Raw genomic sequence first — 12,618 nt, 5'->3', positions numbered from 1 at the left:
ATGTTATGTGTGACATTATCTTAGCAAACTAAAGCAAGAGACTCTCCTTGTTGGCTTGTTGAAGTAAGTAGTCACATTAGGGAGTCCAATGAGGTGGGGTGTTCTCTAGAAACTGTGGATGGTTTCTAGAAACTAAACAACCTTGAAGACCTGAGCAGCTTCCAGCTGACAGGCAGCAAAATGTCAGGGCTTACGGCAGTCATGAGAAAACAGATTCTGCCAATACCCTAATTGAGCTTGAAAATAGATTATTTCCCACTAACGCCTCTAGATGAGAACATGGCTCAGCTGATACCTTGATTGTAGTTTTATGAGGTTCTGGGCAGAGAACACAGCTAAGCTATGCCTGAACTTCCAACACACAGAAACTGTGAGTTAATAAATATATGTTGTTTTAAGCCACCAAATTTTTGGTAGTTATTACTGTGCAATAAGAAGCCAATATAGCATACAAGGTTGAGTACCACTTCTTGGGTGTATTTCATCCAGTCTTGAGACAGTAAATATCAATTGTATTGGTGATCTGTTGCTGGTAACAAACCATCCTCAGACTTAGTAGCGTAAAATAACTATCATTTTATTTAGTTCACAGTTCTGTGGGTTGACATTTAGGCTGAGTTCAGCTGGGTGGTTTTTCTGATCTGTTCAAGCTCAGCTCTTATCAGCTGGGCTTGCTCACTCACATGTCTTGAGCATCAGCTAGGATCACTGGACTCCTTTCCTTTTGATTTCTCATTCTCCAGCAGACTAACCCAGATCTGTTTTCATGGTGTTGCAAGAATTTCCATCACAGGAATAGAAACAAGATTCTTGAAGCTTGGTCTTGGAACTTGTATGAAACTTCTGTTCCATTCTATTGCATTCTATTTGTCAGAGCAAGTCACTAGTTCAAAGTATATGGAAATTGACCTCATCTATTAATGGGAGAAAATGCAGAGAACTTGTGGCCACATTTTGCAATCCATTCCACCATTGTTTACTGTTCACTCCCAAATTTATATTACTAGCCAGGCTTTCCCATATAGGGAGTATTACAGACTCCCTATGTCTAACTGCTTATTAACATTGATCGTCCCAGAGTTACCTCAACCTTAACGTGTCCAAAACCAAACTTCTGCTTCATGATCACAGCCCCCCAGTATAGTATTGCCATTTTTCCAGTACTCCTTTAAGAATATCAAATTCTTTTTAAAATCTTCTCTATATCACTCTACATCCACTTCATCTAAATCTTGTCAACTTAGCTTTAAATACATCCTATGTTCTAGACCTTTCAGTTTCATCACTGTTCACCTTTTTAGTGCCAACACCATTTCTCACCTGGCTTATTGCACTATCATCCTGCCTGATTTCTTTGCTTCTGCCCTCTCTCCCGTATAGTCTAACCTTAAGACAGCAGCCACAGGGATTTTTTTTTTTTTAATGAAAACAAGATTTTGTACCCCTTATATTCAAAACTCTCGCAAGGCTTCCCAACTAAGTTAGAGGAAAAGTTCTCAAAGGAAAAGTGTAACATCCTATAATTCCTTGATGCTCTGGCCCTCTACTCCCCGACTAATTTCATCTCCTCCTATTTTCTCCTTTGTGTACCCTTCTCTATCAAGAGCCAAATTGTTTGGTAGACACAGCAGGAAAGCTGGTAATTGAGAAGCAGGGTGTCTCACTTTTGCCCCAGGAATCGTCCAGTCTGGCTTGCTCCTTTTCATGAGGTGTCTGCTCAAATGCCATATTATCATTGAAGACCCATATATATATATATGTGTGTGTATATGTGTGTGTGTGTGTGTGTGTGTGTATGTATATATGTATATATATATATATATATATATATATATAAAATTGCGTTTTAGGTTTTGGGGTACATGTGAAGAACATGCAGGATTGTTGCACAGATACATACATGGCAATGTGGTTTGCTGCCTTCCTCCCCATCACCTATATCTGGCATTTCTCCCTATGATATCCCTCCCCAACCTCCCCAACCCACACTGTCCCTCCTTAGCTCCCCCCCAACAGACCTCAGTGTGTGATGCTCCATCCCTCCATGTCCATGTGTTTTCATTGTTCAATACCTACCTATGAGTGAGAACATGCGGTGCTTGATTTTCCTTTCTTGTGTCAGTTTGCTGAGAATGATGGTTTCCAGGTTCATCCATGTCCCTGCAAAGGACACGAACTCATCATTTTTTATGGCTGCATAGTATTCCATGGTGTATATGTGCCACATTTTCCCTGTCCAGTCTATCTTCGATGGGTATTTGGGTTGGTTCCAAGTCTTTGCTATTGTAAACAGTGCTGCAGTGAACATTCGTGTGCATGTGTCCTTATAGTAAAATGATTTACAGTCCTCTGGATATAAACCCAGTAATGGGATTGCTGGGTCAAATGAAATTTCTATTTCTAGGTCCTTGAGGAATCGCCACACTGTCTTCCACAATGGTGAAGACCCCCCTTTTATTGTAGAGATGGAGTCTCACTGTGTTGCTCATGCTAGTCTCGAGCTCCTGGGCTCAAGCTAGCCTCCTGCCTTGAGGCCCTTTCTTATCATCTCTGTAAAATAAAAGCTATTCTTCCTCCCCCAGCTTCAGCCCTCCCTTCCATTATCCTGTTTTGTTTTCCTTTAACATGTATCTTTACAACATCTTAGGCTGATTACTTTCAGAGTCCCTCTCCACCTCTGAATGTTCTTAACCTTTCTCTAGATTTATAGAAGTTGACCTCTGTAGATTGCATCACCCAGGCTGTCTTGCCCTTTGGTTTCTGATTGGATTGGGCCAATGGGAAGCATTGGTGGGATGTTGAAGGGAGGAGGTTGGAGAGGTCTGGCTATTTCCCCCTTGCTTCTATCTGGTATTGCTGTGCAGGTGGCAGTGGTTTTGCTACTCTGCAGCAGGCTCCTGTTGGATATCCCCTCTTTTATGTCTCTTGGTTTTTATTATGCCACTGTTTCCCACTTCCCCCTTCTCGCCCCTTTTAGCCAGCATGGTCTTGGCTTCTTGCTGTTGCATGTCCCTAAGTGTTTTATCATCTTTTGCTAGTTCCCTTATTTTTCTTACACCTTTGAACCATGAGCCATCCTGCCAAATGTTTCAACTGTATGTAAATATATATATATATATATATATATATATATATATATATATTCTATATTTCTAAAAATTTTCACTAATTTACTCTAGTCTTTCCCCTAATTAAGTGGGAGATAACGGCCTTTCAGACTTTTCTGTACCTATTTTAATTACTCCAACTAAAGCTTGTTGATTTTTAAGTCACTTGTTAGTTAACTGGCACCTTTTTGGTCCCTAGCCAGTTCTAGAGGCTGGAAACATGGGGGCAAAATTTTTTGGCAGAGCCCTCCCTAGCTGGATGAGAAGCTCCTACTGACCACCTTAGCAGCAAAGAAGGGCTTCTATTGTCTTATCCCCTGTGTGCTGGTGAGACAGAGCCTCATGACAGATTTTACTTTTCAACACTGGATCCATTCCTGCTGTGTGGTCATGCCTCACTCTCACCTGCTGAAGGATCTGGTCTGGTTTTTACTGGGGCTAAACTATGGTGGTAGTTAGGAGGTGGTGAGTACCTGCCTCTGAGCCAGTGAAGCATGATGCAAAGATTCAGCCTTGAGTGACAGACATGCTTTAGTGTAATCCCAGCTCCATGATCTACCACTGGGTGATCTAGGGCAAGAGACTGGGCCTGCTGAGCTTCAACTCTGTTTGCTGCAACATGAGGATAAAACCATCTGCTCTACAGCATTTTTGTAAGGAGCTCTCTGAGCTCCAGCCCAATGTTTAACAGGCATTGCCCACTGAAGGCCCAATGCTGTGATAAACTTTTCCTTGGGATTCCTTCAGTTAACTCTTACAATGGCCCTAAGCAGTACAATTACATTTAGAATCCTCATTTTATTGATAGGAAAACAGACACACTCACATACACACAGAGTTTAAAGAATATGCCCAAGATCACATGGCCAGGTAGTAATCAGTTTCAAACTCAGATGGATGAACTGCAGGGCCTGTGGTCCTCATTGTTATGCAACAGTGCTCATAGTGAGCATTTAATAAAGATCTCTGGTATTATTGATGTTGTTCATGACGTGGCTTCATTCTCACCTGGCTCCATTCTCAACTTTCCACTTTTTGGTGTCCGTGTCTATTCAAGGCAAGGTCCTTTTTCTCATTCAGCAAGAATTTCTTGAAAACTGACTAGATGCCATACAGTAGTCTCACATAAGAGAAGTGAAGAGACAGACGTGGTTCCTGAATTCCTGGAATAGTTTAGTGGAGAAGATGTTCATTAAACAAAAAGTGGTAAACGACAAATCCATTGCAAGTACATTAAAGGAGAGGTCTAGGGAGCTAGGAAAGCTCTATCCTTGTAGGTAGTATGAGGGACCAGGAAGGCCTTTGGGGTCAGAATAATTCTCTTCCCCTTCCTGGTAAGCCTGCAAAGAGGGGATGCCAGTATTTTTCTTAGAAGATTCAAAACAGGCTATCAGAGCTATTTTTATGTTAAGTTTCCTATTTAGAAAACCAGCACATGGGTTTTAGAAATCATGTGACAGACTATTAACAAAATGAAATTAATGAACTAAGTTGAAAATGAGAATATTATAAAGTTTCCCAGTAGTTTTCTCTATAGGTATTTCCTTCTTCATCAGCACCAAAACTCTCCCCCCATTTATATGAAATTACATCCAGTATGTCCTGTATTTGTCCTGTCCTGCTAAGTTTGAAGATTGGTGAAAAGACCCTCCATGTTCTTCCATTAGACTTTTGTCTACAGTTGTTCATAAATTCTGGATAGTTCCTTCAGGACAGAGGGTTTATATTTTTGAGGGATTTAATAATTACCAACATACACCTATACCAGCATATCCTCCTACATCTGTTTTAAAAATTTACATTTACTTAAGATGTTAAAATACTTGACCCAGGAGGATCAGGAGTTGCTTTTCCATAAAATGTTGTAGCTTTGCTACAACAAATTGTAGCAAAGCTGTATATTTCTACCTAAAATTACAGAGGAAGGCTTGCAAAATATTTAGGGTAAGAGACCATTTTACAAACCTAATTTATAACATGTTATATATAATAATAAAGCAGGTTTCTAATTAGAAGCTGTTTCGTTAAAACATACCACAGTAGTTTATTCCTGTAGTCCTTTTTTAAAAAGCCAATTAATCAGCATATCTGAAATCTATATACAAACTGGCAGAAAATCAAGATATTAATTGTATATGGAGGAGAAAAATCCCTAAAGATTTCCATTTAAATATCTACATCTTGTATTCATTTCAGGTTCTGATTTAAAATCAGGGGTTCAGTATTTTAAGGCAGATTATAAGGCAGGACCCAGAGAATTAGACGAGATGTTTTGTGGCTCATATTATCTCCTTGATGAACCAAAGGCTCACTTGCAGATTCATTTTCAGTCTGATTTCCCTGTTGGATACATCCTGGATGCCATGGTAAGAAGCTGGCAGGACAACCCCAGGGAAGAGGTTCGAAATGATGCTATCAGAGAGAGAAATGTCATAAGACAAGGACTGTAAATTGGAAACAATGAGAGGGAGAGAAAGAGAGAGAGTTCACATGCACTGCAAGAGATACAACATAAGAAATAAGACATCGAGTATTGCCACCAACACAATTATTTTAGTTCCTCTTATTTAAAGCTTCTTTAAGCCTTCACTTGTAATTAATAAGAACCGCTATTTAAGACATTTCAGAAGGACTTTCATAAAATGTTGAAACTTAAAAGAAAAATATTGGCTTTTCATCATCTCCAAAAAACACAACAACATGATTTATGTATATACTTTGGAATCAAAACCCTTTTTAAGTTTCTTGGAGCTTAAAGAAGGAGCTGCTCATAAATAGAATCCAAGCCTGATCTCTCCAAATAATCAAATAGTGAAAAAAAAGATAATGCACCCTACCATTTAAGCACTTGGACCACATCATTAAGAATGGTTCAAGTAAGTGCTATTAAATGAGTCCTAAGAATGCAATTCACTGACATTTGTAGAGGATGTTTTTCTATTTAGATGCAACTGCTGATCCATAAGCAATAAGGAAACTCTGTAGTTGTTTTCCCCAGAATAGTGATTGCATGCCCAGAGCTGGTCACTAACCCTCCCTAACTCAGTATACTTTGGGACTGACGGTGCTGGTTATAGACTTTTCCTCTAAGGGGAATTCACAGCCTCCTCCCTGTACTTCCCAAGTAGAGGAAACATGAATTATACATATATATCAGTACTAGGATTCAGTTGAGCAGGTTGCTTTATAGAAAACAGAGTTTTGATGGAGGTTTATATAGAGATAAATAGTAACTTAAGACTAAGTTTGCTTCTAAGGGGAAGGCATCCTTAGAGACAATCATTTTTTAGACAGAAAACAGAAAGGCTTATGTATACAGCTGATATTTACATGAATTCCTCCCATTGACGCCTGGAACTTTGGAAGACAAACTAAGAGATAGGAGGTAAGCAGCTGTCTGTGCAGATATTGTCAACAAATAAAATTTAGAATTCTGACCTATCATGTAAAATCCTGGAACCAGAGACTTTTACCTAGGAATTTGGAGAAGAAGGGCATCTAACTGACCTTTAAATGCTGGTGTGTTCAAGCCTTATTCATAAGCTTCCTTCTCTATCTGTCTCTTCTCCATAAGCGAGCCCACCTAGTCCCACTCATTTAAGTGTATTCTATGCTGAGATGTTTGTAAAGTGTTTAGAACCATACCTAATTCATTGTTAATGTCACAAAAATCAGTTACCCTTAGTATGACCAATTTCCAGTAACAATTTCCCCTAAATGTTTGATAGGTATTTCCAAATTAACTCCAAAATGGAATTGAAGGTTTTGCTGTTCCCTCAAGCCAATCTCCCTGTGTTGTTTTTCCATCTTTGTAACAGCAACTTGACCTAGTGACTCAGGCCAAAAGCTTAGGAATCATTGTTGATTCCCCTTTTTCTCTTATTCTTCATACCCAATGCATCAAGAAGTCACTCTGGTGAAACCTCTAAAATAGAAAACAAATCCATCCACCTCTCTCCATCTTCACTGCCCCTGTTCTTGAACAAGCCCCTACCATTTCTTGTCTGGAGGACTGCTGTGGCCTTTCCTCCCTCCCACCCTGTTCTCTCCCCCTCCCCCTCCCCCTTCTCTCCCTCCACCCACCTACCTTCCTTCCTTCCTTCCTTCCTTCCTTCCTTCCTTCCTTCCTTCCTTCCTTCCTTCTTTCCTTCTTTCCTTCTTTCCTTCCTTCCTTCCTTCCTTCCCTCTCTCCCTCCCTCTCTCTCTTTCTCTCTTTCTCACAGACTCTTGCTCTGTTGCCTTTTTTTCTTTCTCAGAGTCTTGCTCTGTTGCCCAGGCTGCAGTGGAGTGCAATGGCATGATCTCAGCTCACTGCAACCTTTCCCACCTGAGTTCAAGAAATTCTCCTCCCTTAGCCTCCAGAGTAGCTGGGATTATAGGCATGTGCCACCACACCCCAAGTTTTTTTTTTTGTATTTTTATTAGAGATGGCCACCATGTTGGCCAGGCTGGCCTCGAACTCCTGACCTCAGGGAATCTACCTGCCTCAGCCTCCCAACTTTTCCTTGTGTCTTTTGCTTCCATTCTTCATTATGATTCATTCTCCACACAGTGATCGGAGCTGTCACTTTAAAATGTGAATAAGGGTCAGGCTTATGGTTCAAGAATGCCATACCAGGACATTTAGCATAAAATCTAATCTCCTTCCATGGAGTACAAAGTTCAATCCTTTTACAATCCGACCTCCTCTACCCTCACCCCATTCCTTGTTTACTACATTCCAAGCAACCTGATTTCTCTTTGTTTTTTACATTTTTTTCCTCCTGCATTGCCTTTCCTCCATCCCCTACCCCTGTTTCCCACTCACAGTGAGTCCCTTCTCAAAATTCAGATTGCAGTTCAAGTGATTAAGGCTCTCCCTGACCCCTCACCTTACTCCAAATGATCCCTTAACTTCTCTTGCCCCAAGGCAGTTCTGTCACTCCTTCATCACTATCTGAAATCATCTTTGCACATCTCCTGGCACATTGCCGATCATCTACTGTTAGTATAAGCTCTATGAGTACAGGTTTTTTTTTTTTTTTTTTGCCTAGGACAGTGTTGGAATGATAAAGAGGCCCAGTAAATACAAATTATTACACACTTATCCGAAAGTCAGGTGACCTGATCACATAATATATGGGGAGGCAGGGAGCAAGGAATAAAAACATGAGTCTTGTCTACAGAGAGCAGCAGCATGTATGACTTGAAAGAATAATAAAAACATAGGAGGAGGAGCTTACTGATTTATTTAGAAAAAATAAGGGCTGGAAACCACACACAGCTTCACTGTGTTGATACCTAAAGTGAAGTCCTTCAGTTGCCCATGAGATTCCATTGCTTCACTGATTCAAGGACACCATTCTGGAAGTTTTGTTTTCTCTCCAAAATCACACATTTTTCATGTTCTACTGGAGATCATTTTCATCACCATGGGAAGTTATGATTTTTCTCTTTTTAAAAACTCAAAAACAAAGAAACAAATAGCCCAACTTGCCCCATTTCTCCCTATATTTCTCTGCTTCCTTTAGAACAAAGTTTACAAAAAGGGATATCTATACTTGCAGCTCTAATCCGTCTCTTTTAATTCTTTTTGGAATTCCTTTCAATCAGAATTTCACAACCATCAAATCACCATAACTACTGTTGAGGGCCACATGTGACTGACTTTTCCTATGAGTTACTCTTGGTAACTATTTGTTCTACTTCATATGCCTTATTACTTGGCTCCTAATACCCTTTATTCTCCTGGTTACTTGAGTTTGTTACCTCCCTGACAACTTTTTCTCAGCCCTCTTTGCTGGTTTCCCCTATCGCTTAAACTCTAAATGTTCAAATGCCCAGGACTCAGAGTTTGGGTCTCTTTTCTTTCCGATCTTCATTCACTTCCTTGGTAATGAAAGCACCTTTGCAAAGATTATGATAGTGAGAGAAGTCTAGCATGGCTGACTTCATTTTGCTTCTAGCCTCACAGCCTGGCTTGTCCTTACTCCTTCCTGGGAGTAGGCCAAACTATCCATAGAAGGAACTTAGTTTGTAGTTAAACTTTGAAGCGAGGTGGCAAGAGTCCCTCCCTAAAACTAACCGGCTTCTTTCTCAGGGACTGAAACTGCCTTTGTTAAGCTAATGACAGGCCATGAGACTAAGGATTATGGAAGGGGCCTGAATTCTTCGAAGATATAGGCATTGTTAAATGATAACCAACCATTGTTCTCTAGCTTGCTTTTCTATAATTCCTTGCTGCTGGAGAGTTATGTGGCCAGAGGTCACAAGATTTGTGACTTCACCAGTTGCTCCTAAAGATAATATCACCATTGTGGAACTTAAAATTAGTCTTTTGAAATGTTTTTCAGACTTTTGCATTCTGACAAATGATTGACTCCACCTAGACACATGACTCATAATTTAATCAGTCATGTGGCACCCCCCTCACCCGGACCCCCAACCCAGAGGCTGACTTAGCACACAACCACCATTTTCCGCAGCCCTTTGATTTCATTCCTAACCAATCAACATCATCCATTCCCTAACCCCTGCTTGCAAAACTATCCGTAAACCCTAGCCTCTGAGTTCTCAGTGAGGCTGATTTCTATAATAAACTATTATTATTCTGCCTGGTTAGCCCTTTGATCATTAAACTCTTTCTCTACTTCAATACCTCTGTCTCAGTGAATTGGTTTTGTCTTTGCAGTGGGCAAGAAGAACCTGCTGGGTGATGAAAGTGACCTCACAGAGCTTCATGGGTTTAGCTTCTATCTATGTGTTTGCAATGCCCAGATTTTTTTATCTCCAGTCTGGACATTTCTCAAATCTTGCCTATTCATCATCTGTACTCGGATACATAATAAACCTCTCAAAATTAAAATATTTGAAACAGAACTTTTTCTTTTTTAAATTTCAAATCTTCTCCTCTATTGCTGCCTTCAGCTAAAAAAAATAGTGCCTGTATGATCCCTCCAGGGTGGCGTGGAGGGCAAAACTTGGAATCTGGGATCCATCCTGCACTCTTCTTTCTTTCAACTCCCACATCCATCCTGTGAGCTCTACTTTTAAAATACACCCAAAATCTAAAAATGTCTCTTCACTATTATCTTGGCTGATCTTTTGACTGGATTACTTCAATATCCTTCTAATTGTTTTCCATTTTTCCTTCCCGTCCTATTATAATTTATTTTTAGCATGGTACCCAGTGTGATCCTTTTAAAACTCTAGTTAGCTAAAGTCACCCCTCTGCTCAAACTAGTGCTTGCCTTCTCTCTCAGAGTAAAAATGAAAGTCCCCACAATGAACACTAAAGGCTTTATTTCCCAATAGACTGTAAGATTCCTGGGAGTTTTAATATAGTGCTTATAATGGCATCTAGCACATTGTAGGTCATCAATAAATAGTTGCTAAATCAATAAATTTAAAAATAGGCCCCTCAAGAAGGGAGACAAAGTAATACTTTTTGTCAATAATATCTTAAATTTGCTCAGAAACTCCCAGTGAGGGTAAAGTACATATAGAACTTCCAACAAACCCTCTTCCATGTTGTCTTCTGCCCACCACCTTCTGCCCTCATCTCCTATTCCCCTTCCCCTCATTCATTCCACTCAGGGAACACTGTCCTTCTTATTGTTTATTCAACGTGTCAGGCGCATTCCTATCTTGGGGCTTTAGTACTTATTGTTCCCTTTGCCTGAAATCTTCTTACCTTAAATAACTGCATGGTTTGCTCCTTCACCTCTTTCAATCCTTGTTTAAATGAATCAGCAAATTCCTTCATGACCTTTTTTAAAAAAAAAAAAAAAAAAAAAATTCTATACTCACACCAGCCTCCTTTTCCTTCTTTCCTAAAATATTTACCTCCATACAACTTATCACTCTCTGGCACTCTATAATGCTACATTTTTATTTAATTAAATGTAAACTCCTTGAAGGTTTTTTTCCTGTTTGCTGATGAATCTTCAACATTTCCATCAATGCTTGGCACAAAGGAGGCTCTCAGTACATATGTATTGAATGAATGAATGAGGTAAGAAATAAATAAACCCTGGTATAATGGAAATGAAACCTCAGCTAGATAGTGGATAGGAGTTTGAAAGGCAGACAACTGAGGTATCGTAAATGACTTTTTTTGTACGTGAATGCAGATTATTTCTCGTTGTTGAGAATTTGTAAGCCAGATCACTGAACTCTTATTGAGTATTACTGAGGAGTCAAGGAGAAGAAAAGATGTTCCAGAAAAGTATAGACATTTAAAAAAGTAATTCTGATTTTCAAAACAGGGTATAGATTCAGAAAACCTCAGATTGGTACACTTGCTCCCTAACACAATTTTAGAATTGATCGTTACAGTCTGTCTCTGTCTACTAGAGAAAGTTTATTAACAATATCAAATATAAATATACTAGGTATAAGTTGTGTTGAACTAAATTAATTTCTTATTTGCCTTATTGAAAACTAGAATGCCAGAGAAATGTGAGAGGCAAAATATATTTGCCTTTTAGTAAGTCACTGATGAAAAAGCTCCCATTATTTTCTCATGGATAAAAATGGGGTAAAAATAAGCTAGACTTGACATAATTAAATGGATTAATAACTTATTGAACAATTAAAATGACTCCTACCGTCCTAGGTAAAAATTCCCCTCAAAAAGTTTTAATGAATTCTTCATGTTTTGATGAGCATTCTCCATTTTTTCATTTTCAAAGTAGGAATCAGTGGTACTCTGTGGACCCTGCTTTGGTCCTAATCAACAAATTATTTACCAATGAGTTTCTCAATAGTAAATTTTCAGAGGACATTTGGCTGGAAAGAATAGCAAGAATATTGGATGACATAATCTGAATCCAATACAATCTAGATTGGTTTGGAAGACAAGTTGCCTTTAACAAGACTGAGTATGCAGGATCCTGCCAAGTTTCAACAGCTGCCTACACCCATGTTACATGGCAAAGACATAGCTTAGTAGAAGCCCATGTGAAAAACATTAGATGTTTCATTAGAAAAGGTGGAGGTAAAGTTGCTACAAAAAGTAGACCCCACAGATGGCAGATCAGACCACTGGGATGGATATATTCCACGTGTCATGGCTTGGCTACCCACTAGGATATTATCTTTGCTTGCATGGAAAAATGACTCAATTTTATGTCAGTGTCCCAGGGTGTAGGAATAAGAATGTCTAGAAAAAGGGACATTCTTTTTTCTTTTTAAAAATTATTTTTAATTTTACTATATAGTAAAACTCATTTTTTTGTAGTGTACAGTACTATGAGCTTTCAACACATGCATAAATTTTAGTTAGGACAACTCTTGGTTATCTGGCCAGAGACCACAAGCTTCTCTTGGAGCTTTCTCTTTGCAGTTCCATTTTAGAGCTGCCTTAGAACCCAGCCAACACAAAACAGAGGCACCAACAAGTCGGCAACAACAGCAATACTGCTGGATTGTGTTTATGTCCTGAGCTTCATATCCAGTCCTTCTGTGCTTATGCACTGTTCAGAGTCCTCTGATAGTTGTTTTATGCATTTTGTCCATGATTTTTATTTAT

Source organism: Cebus imitator, unplaced genomic scaffold (assembly GCF_001604975.1).
Source record: "Cebus imitator isolate Cc_AM_T3 unplaced genomic scaffold, Cebus_imitator-1.0 Scaffold18, whole genome shotgun sequence".
Classification (NCBI taxonomy): Eukaryota; Metazoa; Chordata; class Mammalia; order Primates; family Cebidae; genus Cebus; species Cebus imitator.
This window is presented reverse-complemented; position numbering follows the sequence as displayed.